Genomic DNA, 21,159 nt, shown 5'->3' with positions numbered 1-21,159 from the left:
ATTTAGCAGTTAGCAAGCAGCCTACCGGGCTAATCTAGTGGTTAACTCATCATCGCAAATCAACTGATTTTGTAGCCGAGAGATCTTAGCTTCAATTACTTATTGCCACAGAAATGAATTGTTTAGTGTATTTTTTAAAAATTAAAAAAAAAATTCATAAAAAAATGTTTTATATCATTAATTTAAATCAATAATGCCATTATTTTCTCAGCCGTACAAAAAATACGGTATACAACTCTTTATAATAGCCATTAATGCACTCCTGCGACGTTAACGACACGTAACCTACTTCGCACTGGTGTATTAATGGCTATCCTTATAGGGTTGTTGCATAATTTACTATTATTATACATCTACTCAACAATATTTTCTACAAAATAAAAAAAATTTGAAAATTTTTCCTTTGAGTATTTCAAAATTTATTTATTTAACATTAATACAGAGACTAACGAATAGCTCAATATAATAAGTTTTCTGACATTCAGTAGATTTTTCAACTTAAATTAAATTATATCTAATTGTACTACTAAACTAAACAGTAGATATAGAACCAAGACAAATACTGATTGTAATTATTCATTTGCTATTGCACAGTGAGCGATTGTTGACATAACTTTACAACATGAGATAAACTATCATTAAATATATCAGTCATTTATCCCGGTCAGGCATGGCAGTTGCACACACGCTACAAATCATTCATCTCATCCTGTGAACCAACATCTAATGGTGGTCCCGAAGGTTAAAAAAAATATATATATATATCAGTAGCCAAACACTTAATTTATTAACAATAGATAAAAAACCCTTAAGACAGTGATTCCCAAACTTTTCCGAGTCGCGGCGCCCTTTTTCAATTAACATTTTTCGATGGCGCCGTACCCTAACTAAAAGTATGACTACTCGTAAGTAAAAGATAAAAAAAAATAAACCTCGTGTATTTTCAGTGTTATTTTACTTTATTAACACTAAATTAATAATTATAAATGTCTTGGTTCAATTAATTATGAAGGTTTTACAATATTTTGCGGTGCCCCTGCGAAGAGGCCCTGGCACGCCATGGCGCACAGTTTGGGAATCACTGCCTTAAGAGGTAAGACAGTATCATTTTTGGAATAATGAACAACATATCAGGTCTAGGTCTATTTCGAGATACAAACAAACACGCTCGAGCAGTGTGGAGCTCCACCAAGTGATTCATAAATTTATTAAAAAATGTACCAGTGAGACGATTTCCGGCCTTAACTTTTACGGTTCGATGTCAAATATTCCCCTCTCTGATTCTGAGTATCCTAAAGAACAAACGTTTTTGAATTTCTTGTAATATAAAAATCTTAGAAATATATTGTGCACAATTTCGATTGAATCCACATACGTCTGTTGGAATGGATTACAAACAGATCAAAATTCCAATCTGCTCAGAACAAAACCTTAAAATAATTTATTACTGGGATGGTAGCCATAAATAATTTTGTAACAGCGCCTATTTGAATTATTTAATCATTGATAACTCTGTAAATAGCAATTGATGTGAATGTTATTTTCTGCCCTTTCTAGTATCGTCACTAACATCAGTAGTTGATGCGTTTCAACCTACCGGGTTGGTCTAGTGGTGAACTCGTCATCTCAAATCGGCTGATTTCAAAGTCGAGAGTTCTAAGATTCAAATACTAATAAAGGCAGTTACTCTCATACGGATTTCAATACTAGATCATGGATACCGGTGTTCTTTGGTGGTTGGGTTTCCATTTACCGCACATCTCAGGAACGGTCGACCTGAGATTGTACCAGACTATACTTCATTTACATTCACGCATGTCATCCTCTGAAGTAATATCTCACACGGTGGTTCCGGAGACTAAACAGAAAAAAAAATTGACGCGTTTCGGAGTCCCTTCATTCTTAAAACTACTTAACACTTCGAGTGTTAAAGGTGGAGTGTTAAAATAAGTTTTGAGAGTGGAGGTACTCCGAAACGGATCAATTACGGAGTGACAGTGCTAGGAAGGGCAGAAATAAATACTCATATCAATTTTGATAATCCTAAAGGAAATATTAAATATTGTGAAAATTTCGTAAACAATAGTGTTTTGTTTAATTTTTAAATAAAATTTTTATTATTATTAAATAATAAAAAACAAATTATTGAAAACAAAATTACAAATTATTTGTTCAAATCCATTTACAAGTAGCAGAAGTACACCTGAAATTGTTAAAATGGAAAGTCTCTTAATTTTGCATCTGTCTTTACTTCTTTCACTATCTGATTTAAAAATAAGTAATAATAATTTTTATTATTTGTAATAATAACATTAGTAAATTTCAATTGTTCATTAACCAATTTAATCAAATGAGGGGTTATTTTATCCACAATAAAAGACTTAGTATTTTCTTTGATAGGATATAATTCAATAAAACTAATATTTTCTAAGCAATTAAAAGATTTAAATAGTAGCCAATTTAGAATTTTCAGAATTATTTATTCTGTAGAATATTTTATGAGGTAAATGGATATGAAATGTATATAAGACTAGAAGAAATGCGAGCCTATGGCCCGCTGCGGAAATGTTACGTGGTTTACGTTTCATTATAAATAATTTTGTTAAATTTTTTTGCCAATTGTAACTATATAACGTTAATGAATTTAGTGTACTAACAATAACAAAAACTTTTACAATGAAATCTTTAAAATCCTGAACTTTTTTAGTTGTTTTTCTTGAGTTGTGACTTTTAAAGCAGCTCTAATCTTAAGTTTCCTTTTTTATGGAAAATATAATTTAGATAAATATAATTATAAATATAATATTAATTAAATCTTCGTATCAAGAAGTATAAATCGTTCGAACGAATGAATTGGGAGAGAGTCGGCTGCGCACAACTGCCCGGCGCACCACGTGTCCGCTCTCCGACAGTAACAGCTGAAATAAAAATGTCAGCATATACAACAAAAAAATCAATGCACAATCCTTTTTTATTGGAGAAAAATTTTAAACCATTGTTAAAATAAAACTTTTTTACTAATAAAACACGAAAAATGGTTGGCACAGCGTAAATGAAGCACAATAGGGTAAAATAAGCGCGACTTTTACATAAAACTTTTGTTTATTTTTATAATTTGTATTTTAAGTTTATCCAAAATCCCTCCGGACACTTTGTGTACTAAAATATTGAACTGATTTTTTTTTCTAGTCATAATTTCAATACAAAAATTATTAATAGCTGCAACGAATAGGTTAATAAATTTATACCATCACTACTACTGAAGACTATAGAATTCTAATAAACATTAAATTACATTCATTGAAGAAATGTTGTAATAATCTGCTTTAGGTTTAAATTATATTATAGTTTAATAATGGGAATAACAAGTGTTATTTAATATCTTTTGTAGGTTTCTACTATTATAAATATGTGGGTTGTATTTTATATACAGATAATTGGTGTGTGTATGTGCACGCGCCCGCTTTTTGTATTGCCGATATAATCTTTCAATATTCTATTTTATGTGTTTAAGTATAAAAGAGCTTTAGTAAAATGTATTGAAGCATTTAAATAGGATTATTTTATTAATAAAATATTAAAGTTTCATTTAAAAATGTGATGAAGTATTAAAAATTATAAATTTGTATCTTTTATCGGTTTATTTTGTTAACATTTTCATCAAAGATTTTAATTTTCTCGGTTAAATTTAAAAATCTTTGTTTTTTAATTATTTTTTCGGTCAAAAAAACAAAATAAATACAAATTTCCGGAAGATAAATGTATTGTAACAGGACCAGCATAACGGAACAGGGTAACGGACTTTACCGATTAAGAAAAAAGAAATAGAAAATAATAATGAAAAGAAGAATCGAGAAGTAAATAAAAGGAATTCTTTTTTTCAGAGTAATGAGTCCGTTTAACAGTTTCTTCTTTGTAATGTAGACAATGGTACTTCAAAAAGCTGATGTTAGACCAGAAGGGTTACCGGACCGCAATAAGAATTTACAGCAAAACGTTAAAGGTGCGGACGATGAAAATTATTACACTTCAACAATTAAAGGAATGAGGCCGGTACGGATCTGCAGGCCAGGGAATATAAATACTGCCAGGGACCAGCGGAGAGATTCAATATTTCGGCGATGTCGTATACGGCGCAGTCCTGATAACAAGCGATAAAGTGAGTAGTTTTGCAAGCTCCAGTTCGACGCGGTTGCAGTGATGGTGGTAACGACGAAAGAAGAGTACGTCACGAGTATACCAGTGTGGACAGTGGGTGAATACAAGAAGTTGTTCGATGTGTTATTGGTAAAGAGTAGTGAAAGTGACAGTATTATATTCATTCATAAAGTGTAGGGTAGATCTATTGTAAATAGTAAAAGTAATAAATAATATTAAAAAAAAAAAATGATTTTAAGAACTTTAGGCTGTTCTATTGTTAATACAATATTAGTTTCTCTCAATCAATTTTTAGAAATTAGACTGAATTCTGGTTTTTTATAATTTAACTGTCTTTAAACAAATCCTATCCTTAATTGAATTACTTTGTATTTCAATATATTTATTAATATTTATTTTATTTTCTATGATTTTAGAGTAACAAATTGTATTTATAAGAAATTTTTACGTTTCTTTATCTTTCAATATCCTTGTCCAACCATGAACACGTGACAGTATTAATATATACTACTTGTGTCAGCTAGCATTATGATTATAATCTCCAGACTGGTTGACCATTATCGGTCAGTTCATCAAGAATGGCTCAAAAAAATTCTGATTATAAGTTATGTTGGCATTAAATTCTGGGCAAAATTAAAGAGAAGGACGCGTAATTTTTAATTTTGGACTCTTTGTATAATGGTGGTAGAAATTAGAGCTTTAGTACTATGAAAATAATTATTAAGTTTTCAAAATCACTTGGAAAGTGTTCCAAGTTTTCAAGATCACGCACACCACTGGATCGGTCTAAAATTCTCATGATTATTATCTCAATTAATTTTTATTAAAGTATCAAAGTAGTTTTACTCCAATGTTGGATCCGATTCCATAACTATATATATATAAATAGAAAAAAAGATATATATATATATTTTTTTTTTTTCTACATCTTTTCTTGTTATTAAAATTCCTTAGTATCATATTGGTGGTGTATTTATATATATGTACATTATATATTCTATGTATTTACTGAGATGTTGTAAAATTTAGGTTAATCGGTAAGGATACATATTTCTTCTTTCCAAGGAGCTTTAGCTTATGTGCTATCTACGTCATTTCCGTCCATACTTATCTTATTTTTATTAAGATCCAAGTTTCTCAACTTTATGTTTGATGTTAACGACTGCTTTTTTATAAGGACAATCGTTTTTTTTATATGTTCGATCATACTTGATAAAAAAAAGTAAGAAATGTAAAATAAAATAAAATTCATAATTAAAAGCGACAATTTTCTTCATTTAAAAAACCTATTAAAATCAGGATCAAGTTCAAGGTCAGTGAGTAGTAGTTAGTAGTTGTTAAAATATGGCAGTTGGTTTAGATCCCTTAAATCCTAACATTTCTGAGACACTGCTGTTAATATCGTAAGACTAATGATAAAGTATTCATCATTTATTTTTCAAATATATATTGTAAAGCTGTTAAAATTTATTTTAATATTGTACAAGATGCTTGCTCATAATAGTTAATTTTGGCTATTTTTTGTATGAACGCGCGCGCGCGCGTGAGCGCGCGCGCACGCACACACACACACACACACACAGACCCAAATATATTTATATAAAGCCGAAGGTTTGTTCTCGTATCACGCGACAACCAATCGACCGACTGATTTCAAATTTGCAGGATATATTCGTATTATCCGAGGGAAGGTTTTAAGTTATAGACCACGGCCGTAGCCTCCTTGGGGGCGAAGTAACAAAACCTTTTAATTTACATGTCTGTCACCATGGCAACAGAAATAAGCTATGAAATTTTCTTGTCAAAGTAGTTATTTATCATTATTATTATCACAGCCAAGAGGATAAGGAACACTTAAAGGGGTTCAGGGGACGGAGCCCTCTGGCTGAACGAGAACGGCGAGCGAATTGAGCTCTGTGACTCTGAGGTAGGCCTGTCACCCCAGGAGGTCTCGGGGATTCCTAGGTCGCTTCTTTAGTTTGCCTAACCGATCTGAGCCCCAGGGTCCATGAAGTGGAGCCCCGATCGGCTAGTATAAATATATCATTTTAATAAAGTAGGACAACACTTAACTAACTTTTAAACTAATTAACAAAAAGATAACTACAGCAAATTGTACTGCTTCAAAACATATCCCTTGCGGTAGAACTTACGTAGGAGAAACTCAAACGTTTTAATTGCCAAGAATAGTGTTATGACATATTATTTAAAGGGAATTAAAAAACTAAGATTTTGTTATAAAAAACCACGGATCCCGATAACCCTAACAAAAATGTCGGTCATTTAAAAATTTTCCAATTAATTTCTCTGCAGTACCTCTTAATAATCGATCAGCAGTGAAACACAAAAAAAATTAAAATCTAATAAATGTTTCTACCTCACAATCGCCGATCTCTGTGGCGGAGTGGTAGCGTCTCTGTTTTTCAACCGGAGGTTCAAATCTCTACTTAAGATCTACTAAAGGCCAGTTTTGAAACTAGTTATAAAAATGTTAGATGGACTACATTTTGATTATAATTCTCGTAATCTGAAATTTTTAAATAAAATTTTTTTTAATGCTTTTTACTGAAATTATATATCATAACTCATTCCTTATATTTAACATTTTTGAACTCTCCTACTACATGATGGGTCATGAGGCATGAGATGTGGAGGTCTCCTCCCGAAAAATATATTTTATCCTAAGATAGGAGCAATTATTAAATTTAATTTTTCTATGTTAAATTGTGAAAGATTATTTAAGAGTTGCGAAATTCTATGAACACTGCACGTGTATTAGAAACAGATAAAAAATTGTTTTTGTTATAGGTTTTTATTTACTCGAGGTATTTATAAGGATAACATTTATTTTGTTATTATTTTACGTAAGAAAGAAAATAATTTTTAATAAAATTGTAAAACAGAAACACTTAAGATTATCATTTTATATTACTGTTAATTACAATAAATATATATAAAAATATAACAACCATAAATAAATAGAATAGATTCTTGACTAAATTTATAATGGTTCTAAGACAGCTGAATAAAATAAATGGGATGTATTGACGTTGTAAAGAACTGTTTGTATAAAGGAATATAGATGCATGTTACGGTATAAAACAGACAATAACGTCTTAGATCCGTATTACACACCTGGTATCCGATAATTCTAGCAGTGGTATGCTATTGAAACATCGACCCAACTAATCCTTTGGATACAGTAACACGTGCGTATATAGTCCTTTGAATTAGAATCGTTTAAGGATATTTCCTTTATAAATTATTTATATCTAATAAAATACTCTAATACTCTTCTAAGAAGATAAGAATTTAAATTTAAAATAATTTATAATTACTGTGTTTATAATTTAAAAACTACTTAATTCTTGATAATTATTAAAGGGTTTACTTATTTATAATTACAAAGGATATTTATGAAATAAACTTTTCCCAGTTTGTTTAATATTCGATACCAGAAGGATTCAAGAATTTTAATAATTTCTTTTTTTATATAATAAATAAATCTTTTATCTTGATTGGTAGATCGGTTGGTTAGTATTTTGATTAATATCTCCGGACTGGCACAGCATAAAATCTTGAAACATGGTTCAAGAATTTAGTGTTTTTAAAATGGTGGGTTGACTATACTTTTTCAGACTGTACCTGTAAAACTAAACAAAAAATATCCTTAGGAAAAATGGCAATTTCTCCTTTGTTTTCCCATTGTCCGCCATTTTGTTATTTTTATATAAAAATTTATATCTCAAGTTCGGATAGAGGAATTCCATTAATATTTGATAACCATCTTTGTAATAAAGTTTTCAAATTAGAAAATAATTAGGGCTTAAATAAGTTCCCAAATGACAAAATGGCGGCCATTTTCATTTTTTAATTCTTTATATCTTCATAAATATTAGTTTTGTAAAAATTTATGTTTGCTAAAATATTAAGCCTTTTATTTTGAACAAAATAACATTTTATTTTTGATAATCGGTTAACAAATAGCCGAATTATGGCAGAAAATTAATGTTGTAATTTTGTGTCCGTTTTCATGTCCTCCACTTTACGTTCAATTCCATTAAATATTAATTATTTTTATTTATTGTTAATCCTAGTATTGTAAACTAGTAAAAATTAAATAATAATTTTCTCACAATAATGGACCTAATAATTAAAAAAATAAAACAATTATCTGTGATAATCTTACGTTAATTGTTTAGAACATTATATATAATTTTTTTTTAAATTAAACGGTTAATAATTATTAAAAGCTATAAGAAATGTTCAAAGTGTTTACCATCATAAATTACACAAGGCTAAAGTCTTTTTCTGAAAGATTGTCTTAACTGTTAAAAAATTCCGGGAATATTTCATTTACTAAGCATTTGGCGCCCCTGGTATTTATACAATTGTATAAATTAAAGTCCGACTTAGTAACAATTTATTTTTTACCAACAATTTTCTTACCCACAAATTATTTTTTATTTCTTATTATTATGAACGTAACATTTTTTTAATTTAAATATAATTATACATTTGAATTTTGAATTAACATCTTATAAGAAATCCCTGATGATGGAGTAACGGCTCCGAAACTTCTTTGGAATATATTTTGAAAATTGTTGGTAAGTGGAACTTCAATTTTTAAAATTGTATTCGTAATTTCTTGAAATCCATTTTGGATCCTTTGTTGAACATCCTCAATGTTGAGTATTGGAGTTGAATAAACATTGTTTCAAATGGCCCCACAGGTAGAAGTCAAGAGGGTTTAAGTCAGGTGATCGGGCCAGACCCTGGTTCTCCGCGGCCTATCCATTTTTCATGGAAAGTTTGATGCAGGAAATCTGATATTAATTGACTGAAATGTGCTGGAGTTCCGTCGTGGTGAAACCACATATATCCTTATAGTAGATATATCCACTTAATTGTAGAGATAGGTCTTCCAAAAAATATGGAAGATTTTCGGTCAAATGAGCAAGATAATTTTCTCCGTTTAAATGATTTGGTAATATGACAGCCTCCAAAAGAAAATCATTAAAAATACTTGCCCATATGTTCAGAGAAAATCTTCGTTGGTGGCTACTTTGTAAGGTACAATGAGGATTCTCGTCGCTCCAGATATGCTGGTTGTGATAGTTTTAAATACCATCCCTTGAAAGAAACTTCATTTTTATATTGTTAACATGATCAGCTGTAATAGTCGCGGTGTAAAATTATTCAAAAGTGAAAAATTAATATCAATTGTTTTATTATTGTGTAATATTAAATTTTATTATGAGAAAATTATTACTTAATCTGATACTAATTTACAATACTATAATTAAAAATAAATAAAAATAATTAATATTTAATCGAATTGAACGTAAAGTGGAGAACATGAAAACAGACACAAAATTACAACATCAATTTTCTGCCATAATTCGGCTATTTGTTAACAGATTTTCAAAAATAAAATGCCATTTTGTTCAAAATAAAAGGCTTAATATTTTAGCAATAACATAAATTTTTACAAAACTAATGTTTACGGAGATATAACAGATTGAAAAATAATCATGGCCGCCATTTTGTATTTTCAATGGTATTTAATTCCTGATTTTTTTCTAATTTTAAAACATTATTATTAAGACGTTTACGAAATATTAATGTGATTTGTCCATCCGAACTTGAGATATACATTTTTATATAAAAATAACAAAATGTATGCCAGGGGGAGAACAAAGGAGAAATCGCCATTTTTTCTAAGGATATTTTCTGTTTAGTTTTACAAGTAGAATCCGAAGAGCTAGCCCACCATTTTAAAAACTATATATATATATATATATATATATATATATATATATATATATATATAGTGGGCATTCAATTTTGTACAAAATTAAAAAATACGTATAGTTTTCACTTTTTTTTAATTTTTGATTTTTTTATTCTGGTAGTAATTTGATAAAAGTATTCACTAAATTATTTGAAATTCCAAACATTTACGTCAACCTGATCCAGAGGTGGTGGGATATTTGTAATAGTTATTTCAAAACAGTTTTTACCCTAGTAACCCCCCCACAAAAAAATAATCCCCAAAAAGTTGTAGTTTAGCAGAAATTACTTCAGCTACTATATGCCAGCTCTGACGGAATTCGGTAAGTTTTATATAGTTTCTTTATTAGATTATTATTAACTTTTATATTTTATCAACTTCATCTGTGGTATTAGTTTTGAGTTTTATTTGCCTTCTTGGCTTGTTTTAATAAATTTTTATTATATGATTAATATTACATTTACACCTTATAAACTTTATTATTTTGGAGTTTTTTTACCCTTTTATTTATAGAATTCCGGGCGATGATAACGCCCAGATTTTTTTCGCCCGCAAACAAAAAAAAAAAAACTCTGACCTGATTTTTGATCCCATTGGACAAAAGAACATAAAATTCTAAGTTAAAGAAAGATAAATTAATTATTATTTAATTATATTTAAATTCAAGACTTTAAGTTTAATTAAAAAAAGTAGTATTTGAAATATTTTCATAATTAATCTTTAGAATTTCTAATTAATGTGATGGCATTTGTGGTTGCTATTTGGGTTTAAATAAGCAGAATTTTTTTTGATACCGTTTTGCTTGGCCCGTAAAGACCTTTAAAACAACGTATCACAACCCGGCCTACCAGAAGTCCAAGAACTCTAAATTTGGGCTTACTGAGTTAAGCTCTTATCGGAAAAGATTTTCAAAGAAAGAATCAGGATACCTCAAATAACAAAAGTGGAGCTTACAATCGTAGTTCTAGCTATCTTAAACAAACATATTTTTGGCGTCACTTTGGATGTTGGTATAAGAATTTAATTTTAATTGTATCATTTTTCTCGTCTCAACAAGCTCTTTAAAATGCTATTACCATTGGTCTCATTTGAAATTTTTGACTTGCCATTATAAAAAAGGTTAGAGGGGATCTAAGTTACTTTTCAACCACCCATTATCATTATTTGTAGCTTTGTTGAAAAACACTTCACTGAATAGGACCTACTTATTAAATTAAATAACTACATTAATAAATGAACTTTTAAGCCCCAAAAACAAGAACTGAATGGGATCCTAACCTAAAATATAATTTTTTTTAACTTTAATTTACAAGATTGAAATTCCAACTGTATATAGTATTAACGTAGAAGAATTGAAACAAATTTAAAAAAAAGTCACATGGAACACATGAAGAATTTAAAAATATTTTTATTTTCAAATCAATAAGAGGGAGCTGTCAAGCAAGAAGTTCAAATTGGATTCAAATTTGTTTACAAAAATTACGATTTCTTTTATTCTTTTTAGCAACTATACTCTAAATAGGGAATAATTTTATGATGAAAAGTCATTCGGTCAAAGAGGTGAAATTTTTTTATAAGAATTTTGATTTTTTTTTCTCAATTTTACTTATAATTGTGAATTTTTAACGTAAAAACTCATTCGATTAAGAATTTAAAAAGGACCTAATTTTTTACTGAACATTTTGATCTTTTCACAATTGTACTCTAAATATTACATAATTAAGTCAATAATATTAAAAACCCTTTGGCATTTTTGAAATAAAAATTTGTCAAGGTTAAAACGGGGAATTTTATACTACCCTTGGCAAATTTTTTTTTAAATACTGTTATAGATGAGCTCTTTTTCTGTTAATCAATATATATATAGCAGATTAATTATTTATATAATTAAAATACTATAAGGTTTTTTCTTTAATTAAAAAAGCTTAGAATTCTGCTTACTTTATTAAAACTGTCTTAAATTTTATCAGTGGTTCAATCTACTACTGAATTAATATTTATCATCTTTTGGTAAGTCTCAACAACCCAATAGATTGTTTTTTGCCCTCGACACGCCATTTTCTTTTATCTTATTTTGAATAAATGTTTACTTTCTTTTCCATTACGCTTTCAGTAATTTTTCCCATGAATTCTCGACGTACCCTCTCCTTCGCTGATCCGGCCGTGGCGGTTCAAACGCCCACCTTAGCATCCTGAGATTTTCATTAAAGGACTATACCGCTGTGTTTCTGTAATGTCATCTTCTAATTTCATCGTTATTTTACATCTCTTTCCTAATTTTATCTATTTTCCTTATTTAAAATAAGGATAAATAATGTATCTCCATTTCCCATAATATTCTAACCGTCTTCTCATTTAGCCTTCTAATTTCATCAGAGTGTATTACAAAACTCTTTAATGTGGCTTTAAAAATAGATTAGTTTTTTGTCAACTGATATTGATTTTATATTATAAAAAGGCTGAAAACACAATTGTAGGACTTTCCCGTCACGCGACTAAAGCCACGTTCCTGGAAACTCCTACAACTAAGGGTTGATTCTGATGCACAGCTTACACACACACACACACACACACACACACACACACACACACACACACACACACACACACACACACACACACACACACACACACACACACACACACACACACACACACACACACACACACACACATACACACACATACACACACATACATACACAATTTAATTAAAAATATTTATAATTATATTTAAATATAATATTTTTCGTTAATTTAATTCAATGATTCTAACTAAAACGTGCGCGCATACTGTATTTAATACTCATGGGTTTCGCGGTACTAGCGGAGACGGCCGGCACTAACTAAAGTAATTTCACAATTTACATAAAACAAAGTTCGCTTGTACGGCCGGCGGACTGATATAACCGCGAAGCTTAACGCACCAGGTACTGAGTCGACCAGATGATCGAGTTCGAGACCCGGCCAGACCGAGTTGCTTTTTTGCACTTTAAATATTATTCAGTTATTTAATTCTCACGCAATATCAAACATAGCAGGCGACTAAAAGAGCATTTTTTTGGGATGGGTGTGCGATTTTTCAAAAAGTTTTTTTTGCAAATATTTTATTGTTTAATAGTTAACAAATGTTCTTGAGAGAGATATGACCTTAATTAGGCGAAATCTCGAGATACTGAAGGTGACCTTGCTCTACAGCCTCATCCCTTTGACTTTTTAAGTTCAAAGTATAATGACATCAATGGTCTATGTATAGAAGTAATCTGATCACGTTTGGTCAAAATCGGTTCAGTAGTTCTGCATATATAAGATGATTTAGAGGTCAACACCGAAAACACACACACACACACACACACACACACAATGACACACGCGCGCGCGCGCGTATATTCTAACAACATCTGGAAAATTTCCATGCGGTTGTTTGATTTTCGTCAAATTTTCGTCCGTTGTCGTAGTTTTTTTTTTTTTTTTCGTCCGGTTTTTGTTTATTAGGCGTCAAAATGTAAAGATCCGGTGAAAACCGAAAATACCCAAACTGGACCGGTTATAATACTTTCCCTTCTAGAGTTACAGCTCCGCTGTTGCGCTATCTAGCCGGGAACGTAAAATTGGAATCTTCGAATCAGTTATCTTTTTTCTGTTTAGCCTCGGGAACCACTGTAAGGTATTATTACCTCAGAGGATGAATGAGGATGATATGCATGAATGTAAATGAAGTGTAGTCTTGTACGGTCTCAGGTCGACCATTTCTTTGACCTGAAATTGTACAAAACTACACTTCATTTACATTTATACATATCATCCTCATTCACCCTCTGAAGTACCTGAACTACCTTACGGTAGTTCCGAAAGTTAAACAGAAAAAGAGAGGTCAACCATTCCTGAGATCTGTAATTAATTGAAACCCAACCACCAAAGAACACCGGCATCCACGATCTAGTACTCAAATCTGTATAAAATTAACTGCTTATACTAGGATTTGAACCGTAAAATATTTGACTTCGAAATCAGCTGATTTGCGATGACGAGTTTACCACTAGACCAACCTGGTATGTTTCAAATCAGTTACTGCCTTTAGTTTTCTTAACTACTATAAAAGATAAAAATAACGCATAGATATATAACTCCCGACATTAATATGATATTATTTACGTCCGTTATGAAATCTCTATCGAAAGCTCTATCACCATTTACTGAGATTTTTCTTTACTAATTTTGGACCCGCATCTTTTGTTATATTACCTTATATTGCATATCACTTCCGAAATCAAAGCTTTATCGTTTGGAAGAGGAAATTATACACGCTGATCTTACCCCGTTCCAACTTCAAACATTTGTAATTTCTTACACCTTTACTTCATTCATATTTGTATTAAATAATTGGGAAATGCAAAATATCGATGGAATTCTTTATTTATTGTAAAGAGATCTAATTATTATTTAAAAAAGAAGTTTCACTTAAAGTATTAATTCTATTAAAGTAGATTTTCTTTTCCCCCCTTTAATTACGTCATTATTTGTGATTTTTAAGGTTTTTTTATTAAATTTGAAATTATAATCTTTTATTATTAACTAATAATACTTAGTAAACATAATTATCTATTAACTCTTATAATTAACAAACTAATAAAAACGTTTTATATATTTGAAAAAGTGTATCTATTTTTTCTTTCCTTATCCGAACGTAGATGTTAGTAATGTGTAATACGTAAACTGATGATCAAAAAGCAGTCTACCAGGTCCACCTCTGACCTGGAAAATATATATATAATCGTAGATTAGAAGAAGAAGAAGAAAAAGAAGATAAAGAAGAAGAAAAGAAGAAGAAAAAAGAAGCAGAAAAAGTAGAAGAAAAAGAAGAAGAAGAAGAAGAAGGAAAAGAAGAAAAAGAAGGAAAAAAGAAGAAGAAGAAAAAAGAAGCAGAAAAAGAAGAAGGAGAAGAAGAATAATGAGAAGAAGAAGAAGAAGAAGAATAAAAAGAAGTAGTTAATTAATAATTTCATAATTATTATTATGAAAATTAATAAGGACTCAGGAATAAAAGCAACGTGATTTGTAAGTGCAATGTACTTATAAAAAGCATCTAAATCTTAGTAAAACACGAGTTAACTTGTTTTTAGTGTTGTAAGCAGTGAAACTAACAGAAGTATTTGTTCACAACTGATGTATTGTTCATCATACTTTAATCTCCATAACTATTGAAATTTTGTTTTTACTCTTGTGTTTCCAGTGTGTAATAATGGTTATAACATTTGAAGCTTGCATTTTTTGAGTTGAAAATTTGATTGTAGCGATAAGTACACAGAATATGTGAAAAAAATGATTTATGAAAGGTGTCCTTAACTCGATGTTTTACAACGCAAGTCGTGTAAAACTTGATCAATAAGTTTCGAGTAATTGCGTCTATCAAAGATGCGTCCTAGTCAGAAGAGTATCCTAACAAGAGGAAAAATTGGATATTTCTTATCGCATAACTCAAAGTAAAAAAAAAAAAAATATATAATTGGCATAAGCCGATTTCTCAAAGAGTAATGCGAAACTGAATAAAAAAAATAATAAACGCATTAAAAGTAACTTCAATGAGTCAGTTTCATGAGCCTGATTTTCCTAAGTGTTTACTATTTCTAATAGGTTTTGGATTTTATAAATGGAGAAATTTTATAACATTTTTTTCTGATTCATGTCAACAGTCAGAAAAGTATTTTGTGATATGTATACCGGGTGATATTTGGAGAGGTATTTGGAGGCCGAAGAAACAAACGGGATTCTACATAGATAAAAAAAATTTGTATTATGGTGGGTTTTTAATTTTTGTCGACCATCTTAGTTAGATCCGCCATATTGAATCAAACTTAATTTTTTTTAAATAGGAATGTGGACATATGACACATGATTTCGTTTAAAAATTTTACAAGAAAAACTATGGTTAAACTCGTTTTTCTGTTAACGCCTTCGTTTCGAGTTATAAGCATTCAAAGTTGCAATGACGAAAAAATCGTGTTAAAAATAAAACTAGGTAAAATGCGCTACATGAACAGTTTTATTTCATTTTACATTCGTAACACATACAATAATGAACTTTAAACGATGCTATAATACTGATAACATACAATAACTAATAATTAACAACACAGCACCCTCATTCCCCCTCTTCGGGCAGGAATCTTCGATCAATGTATAGTAGGAGCTTGTATTTTAGATGACACTCTTACAGGAGATGTTTACTGCAAGTTGTTAGCCAATAGGATTATACCAAATATCCGGGAAAATTTTGGGCAAGAATTAAATAAGGTATGGTTTCAGTAAGACGGGGTACCACTTCATTATTACCTAAGGGCATGGTAAATATTTTAAATAATTTTCAAATCGCTAGGTAGGTTGTATAGGAGCCGTAGGATGGCCTGCCAGGTCCCAGATCTGTGTCCTCTGGATTACAATTTTGGGGGTACCTGAAACATAATGTTTACAAAATAAAACCTGCAGACGTTGACGAATTGAAAAGAATAATTGACGAATCTGTTCGTGTACCACCACACATGATAAAACAAGATATAAACGGATATCACTTGAGGTAAGCACACTACCAAGTTGTAGAGGGGAAGCATTTTAAACATTTAATGTAGAACGGTATGCTTTCAAAATTTATTTCATTAGTAATTTACGATCAAAAACATTTACTTAATTTTTTAGAATAAATATTGTAATATTTAAAGTAAATTATATGGCAAGGCTGCTCAGAACAAATTCTAAATTTAAAATTAATAATAAGGTATCATAAACTAAGGAAACAACTGGTAGTGACTTTTATTGATTTCAAGATAGCATATGATTGTCTACATCGAGAATCCCTGCTAAAAATCCTGGAAAATTTAGGGCTTCACCCAAAACTAGTCAAAATCATCGGACTAACACTAACGGATACAAATCCAAGGTTAAATTCAGGGGAGAAATATCTGATCCATTCGACATCAAAACAGGACTGAGACAAGGAGATGAACTGTAACCGCTTTTATTCAACTGTGCCCTTAAATTTAGGAAAAATTGGTCTAAAAATTTCATACGAAAAAACAAAAATTATGGTGAGAGAGACCCACTATGCATAAGCAAAGTAAAAATAAACAATAACGACATAGAACTAGTAGAAAACTTTAAATATTTGGGGGAAAACATCACACACAACCTTCAAGAAAATTCAAACTGGAATGAAAGAATAAAAAACTTATCAAAGCCACAATAAAAACACAAAACATCTATAACAAAAAATGCATGTCCATAAACACAAAAATAAGACATTATAACTCAATTATCCAACCAAAAATACTTTACGGATGCGAAACCATATTTGAACCGTACCAGACAAGGTTTACCGACAAACTGGAAACGATTGAAAGACAGATTCTACGACGATGCATCAGACGGATAATCGAACTTTTCTGGAGCAAGAAAAGCAGACCGAACTGGTTATACGAAGTACAGAAAGACATGGAGGAATTAGACATAACCCGTGAAAACTAAAAACGAAAACCGGAAAGTATGAGAAATTAAAAAATAAAGAAACAAGATTCCTATCAAAACCCAAGAAAAAAATAAGCCGGGTGTACTCTGAACAAGAAAGGGCAAGAAGATCTGAAACCCTTAGAAATTAGTGGTAAAAAAGAAAAGCTGAAAAACAACAAATCAGTAAGAAAAGAAAACTTGAAAAAATGTACTAAAGTGATCCATTATGGTCTAAATCAGCTGTTATAGACGTTTAATTTGTTATTGTGTTATTACCTATTTTTGTTTATTATTACCAATATTATAGCACAGTTTAAAGTTACTGTATACATTATGATAGTAAAATGCAATAAAATTGTACATAAAACGCGATTTACCTCGTTTTATTGTTAACACGATTTTTTTGTCATTGCAAATTTGAATGCTTATAACTCGATAAAGAAGGAATTAAAAGAAAACATTTTCACCATAGTTTAAAATTTTAAATAGAAATCATGTGTCGTATGTATACCTTATAAAAAAATTAAGTTTGATTCAATATGGCGGATCTAAGATGATGGACAAAAATAAAAAACCCAGCATAAGCAAATTTTTTTTTAACTATGTAGAATTACATTTTTTTCTTCGATTTCCAAATACCTATCAAATATGCAGTATAAAGCTGTTTCCATACTTAAATATCACACTGTATAATTCTCAAAAGATCTCAAAACAGCCATTATATAACAGGTAAATTGGATTTGGTTGTTACATAATGTAAGCCGATAATGGTACAATTTTTCTGGAATATTGTACTTAGAACAAAAAAACAAATATTTATCTTTTCATTGGCCAACAAAATGAGAAATAAATTTCTGGAGAGTACTTCCGACAAAATGGAGCAACACTGTATTCTGTCAATGTTTCCTCTAAATTTGTTTCAAGTTTTCAAGGATAGACTCATTTCAATGCACGTCTGGCCACCGAGATCCTACATTAAACATCTTCAGATTTTTACTTATAAGAAGCAGTCAAAGGAGCTGTGACAAGAACAGTCCTCAAATCTTCGAAGAACTGAAAAAAATAACAAAACTGAATTTGTAAATTCAATCACTTTTTGGTGCTTCAGCGTATATTTTTAAATATATTAAAACGTGTTCAGGGATAAGGAAGGCAAGTGGTGGCAACATCTGTAAATAAAAATGCATTTTAGTAATTATTATTCCTTTGGACAACCGACATAAGGAATGTGACAATTTCGACAACTGACGGAACAAAGTCAAGGAGATATCACTTGAGATATCACTTTGTCAAGTGATATCTCCTTGATATCACTTTGATATCAAGATATCACAAATAAAGAAGTAGATCTTACAGTTTGTTTAAAGTAGTTCAGAAATTGGAAATGAACCGGCTGATTTTTACGAAAGTATGATTGTTATATTAAAGAAAACATTAAATTTTAAGAATTTAAATAATGCGTACATATTATTCACTGATTTTAAAAATGCTTATGATACCTTAGAACAGTTTGGGAAGAAATAGGTAAATTTTGAACGACCCGATAAACTCATCAGGTTGATAAAAGTGAGCCGTCAGGGGTCAAGAGTTGTGAAAATAGATGTAGAGAAATCTATTTTATAGAGAGAGAAGAGGATGGATTTCCTCTGTTTTTCAGTTAATAGAAGAGGCACTTAAAGAGGTAAGGATGAGGATGGTTGGAGTTTAATGGTTTTCCTTCATTAAATTTCGTATCATATAATTTAATTATTCATTCAGTATTATATTAAGCTTTATTTTCATCGAGTGAAATAACAAAAAAAAAGTTAATCAAACTATAAATTTATTAAACTTTTAGATCAATTAGTTACATAGACAAAGTATTTTTTTAATATTTTATTTTCTTATTGGGTATAAACCATATGACGTATGACGTATTGGCAGTGATCTATAAACAATTTTTGATGTAACGGAAAAGAAAATACCAGGAAAACTGAGTAAAATTATTAAATATAATAATTTATATTTTCTTATTTTGCAATATAAAGGAAGAATAAGAATCATATAAAATTCAATAATTTTCTATAAATCGATACAATATAAATTTATATCAATAATATACCAGTATATTCTACTATCTATGAGATCGATTAAGTAAATTCATTCATTTATTTATTTTTTTTTTTTTTTAGTTTTACCTAGGAGGAAGCCAAAAAATCTGCTCGCAGATACACAACGCCCCCGTATGTGGTTTTGTCGGGTTCCAGACAAAACGACCCGGGTCGATCAAGTCAGGATCGAATATGCCCCCCGCCCCAAAAGTCAGCAACATGACCGATATCAACCTTTCGGCAACACTCGGAACATGAAGCCCCGCCGCGTCAAAAGACGCCAGGAGAAGGGAAGGTACCATTTGAGGTCTTATTTGATAAACTAATCGCAAAAAATCTACTTGTCATACATCATTAAAATTTAAAATTTTTTTTAACATTCCCATTTCTGACACATTGTTATAATACATTGTACGAAAAGTGAAGTTACTTATCGGTTATGCAACACAAGGCTAACAAACGTTTAAAATAAACATGCATAACAATTTGGGATTAATGAAAACTAGGATTGTGTTTTTTCAATAACTGGCATACTGCCCGAGTAAAAAAACGTATGATAGTAATCACCCATGTATGCTGTAGTTTTCAAGGTTACTCATTTTGGCCAAGTACTGATAAAAATTATTGTCAAAGCGTCGATCTTAGAGTGGAAATTATTTTAAAGGAAGCCACCTTAGGTTCTAATACACTTCAACTCCTATATTTCTGAATAAATAGACTAGTGTAGAAGAACGCTTCAATTAGCTCGATGAGCATTATGAACCTACTGGATAATTCATTAGTAGTTATGAAATCGTAATACGATGGAATAGTTTTACGTAGGGTGTCACTGCTAATCAAATTTGGCGCTGCTAATAATACAATGGAGGTGGTAGTTTGTTCCGAAAAGATGACGTAGATAGTAAGAAGCCAGTCACTCGTCCGATAATACGTCCTCCACTACACAAAACTGAGCGTTCTAAATTTTTTCTAGTAATACTACGGTGAAATTTCTATTTCAGAACTAAAAAGTATATTTCTTTAAATGACTGGTAAAGCTAACACTTTTCAGAGATGACGAAACAAAAATAAGAGGATTTTCCAATAACAATTTTCCCGAGATACCTGTAGAGATATTAAAGAAACGTTCCTTTTTAAAAGTACTTTATTGAACGATTAAAACACTAATAATGGCAACATGCCAAACCAGGTTACATAATTTATTCAAACAACTGAAGCGCCAGTAATACCGAGCTGTTGGAACTTTGAATTTGGCGTACAAATTTGTGGATCCAACAAATGGCATTCAATTATACCAACCAAAGCCAATGTGATTGTGACGACAAATCTACGTTATAGGGTGAACCAAAAAGAATGTGAACACCTTTCGTCAAGCGCCGCAAAATCAATCTACAGGAGAGTAAATTCCATTCGTTAACCAGCCTGTTTGGACTAATGGAAACGACAGGTGCTTCAACCCTTTGCCTCAAATTGGTACGGGGAGACAGATCTGGTGACCTTGGAGGCTACATCTACCAAGCATTATCTTCGAATCCATGCCGCTCAATCAAACGGTTGGGGAAAACGTCATTAAACCAGTCCCATACAGGGTTAAACAGGTGCGAAGGTACACCATCT

At 30.6% G+C, this 21,159-nt stretch overlaps 1 protein-coding gene across 1 annotated transcript in view; it reads right to left on the bottom strand.

Annotated features, from left to right (window-relative positions):
• The window catches only part of LOC142317912 (ras-related protein Rap1-like), a 313,305-nt gene that overhangs the window by 278,157 nt on the left and 13,989 nt on the right, over positions 1-21,159 (bottom strand). The gene's annotated exons all lie outside the window — the stretch shown is intronic.

The sequence above is a fragment of the Lycorma delicatula genome, chromosome 1 (assembly GCF_047948215.1).
Source record: "Lycorma delicatula isolate Av1 chromosome 1, ASM4794821v1, whole genome shotgun sequence".
Taxonomy (NCBI): domain Eukaryota; kingdom Metazoa; phylum Arthropoda; class Insecta; order Hemiptera; family Fulgoridae; genus Lycorma; species Lycorma delicatula.
The sequence above is the reverse complement of the archived record's forward strand: the minus strand, read 5'-3'. Positions and strand labels throughout refer to the sequence as shown.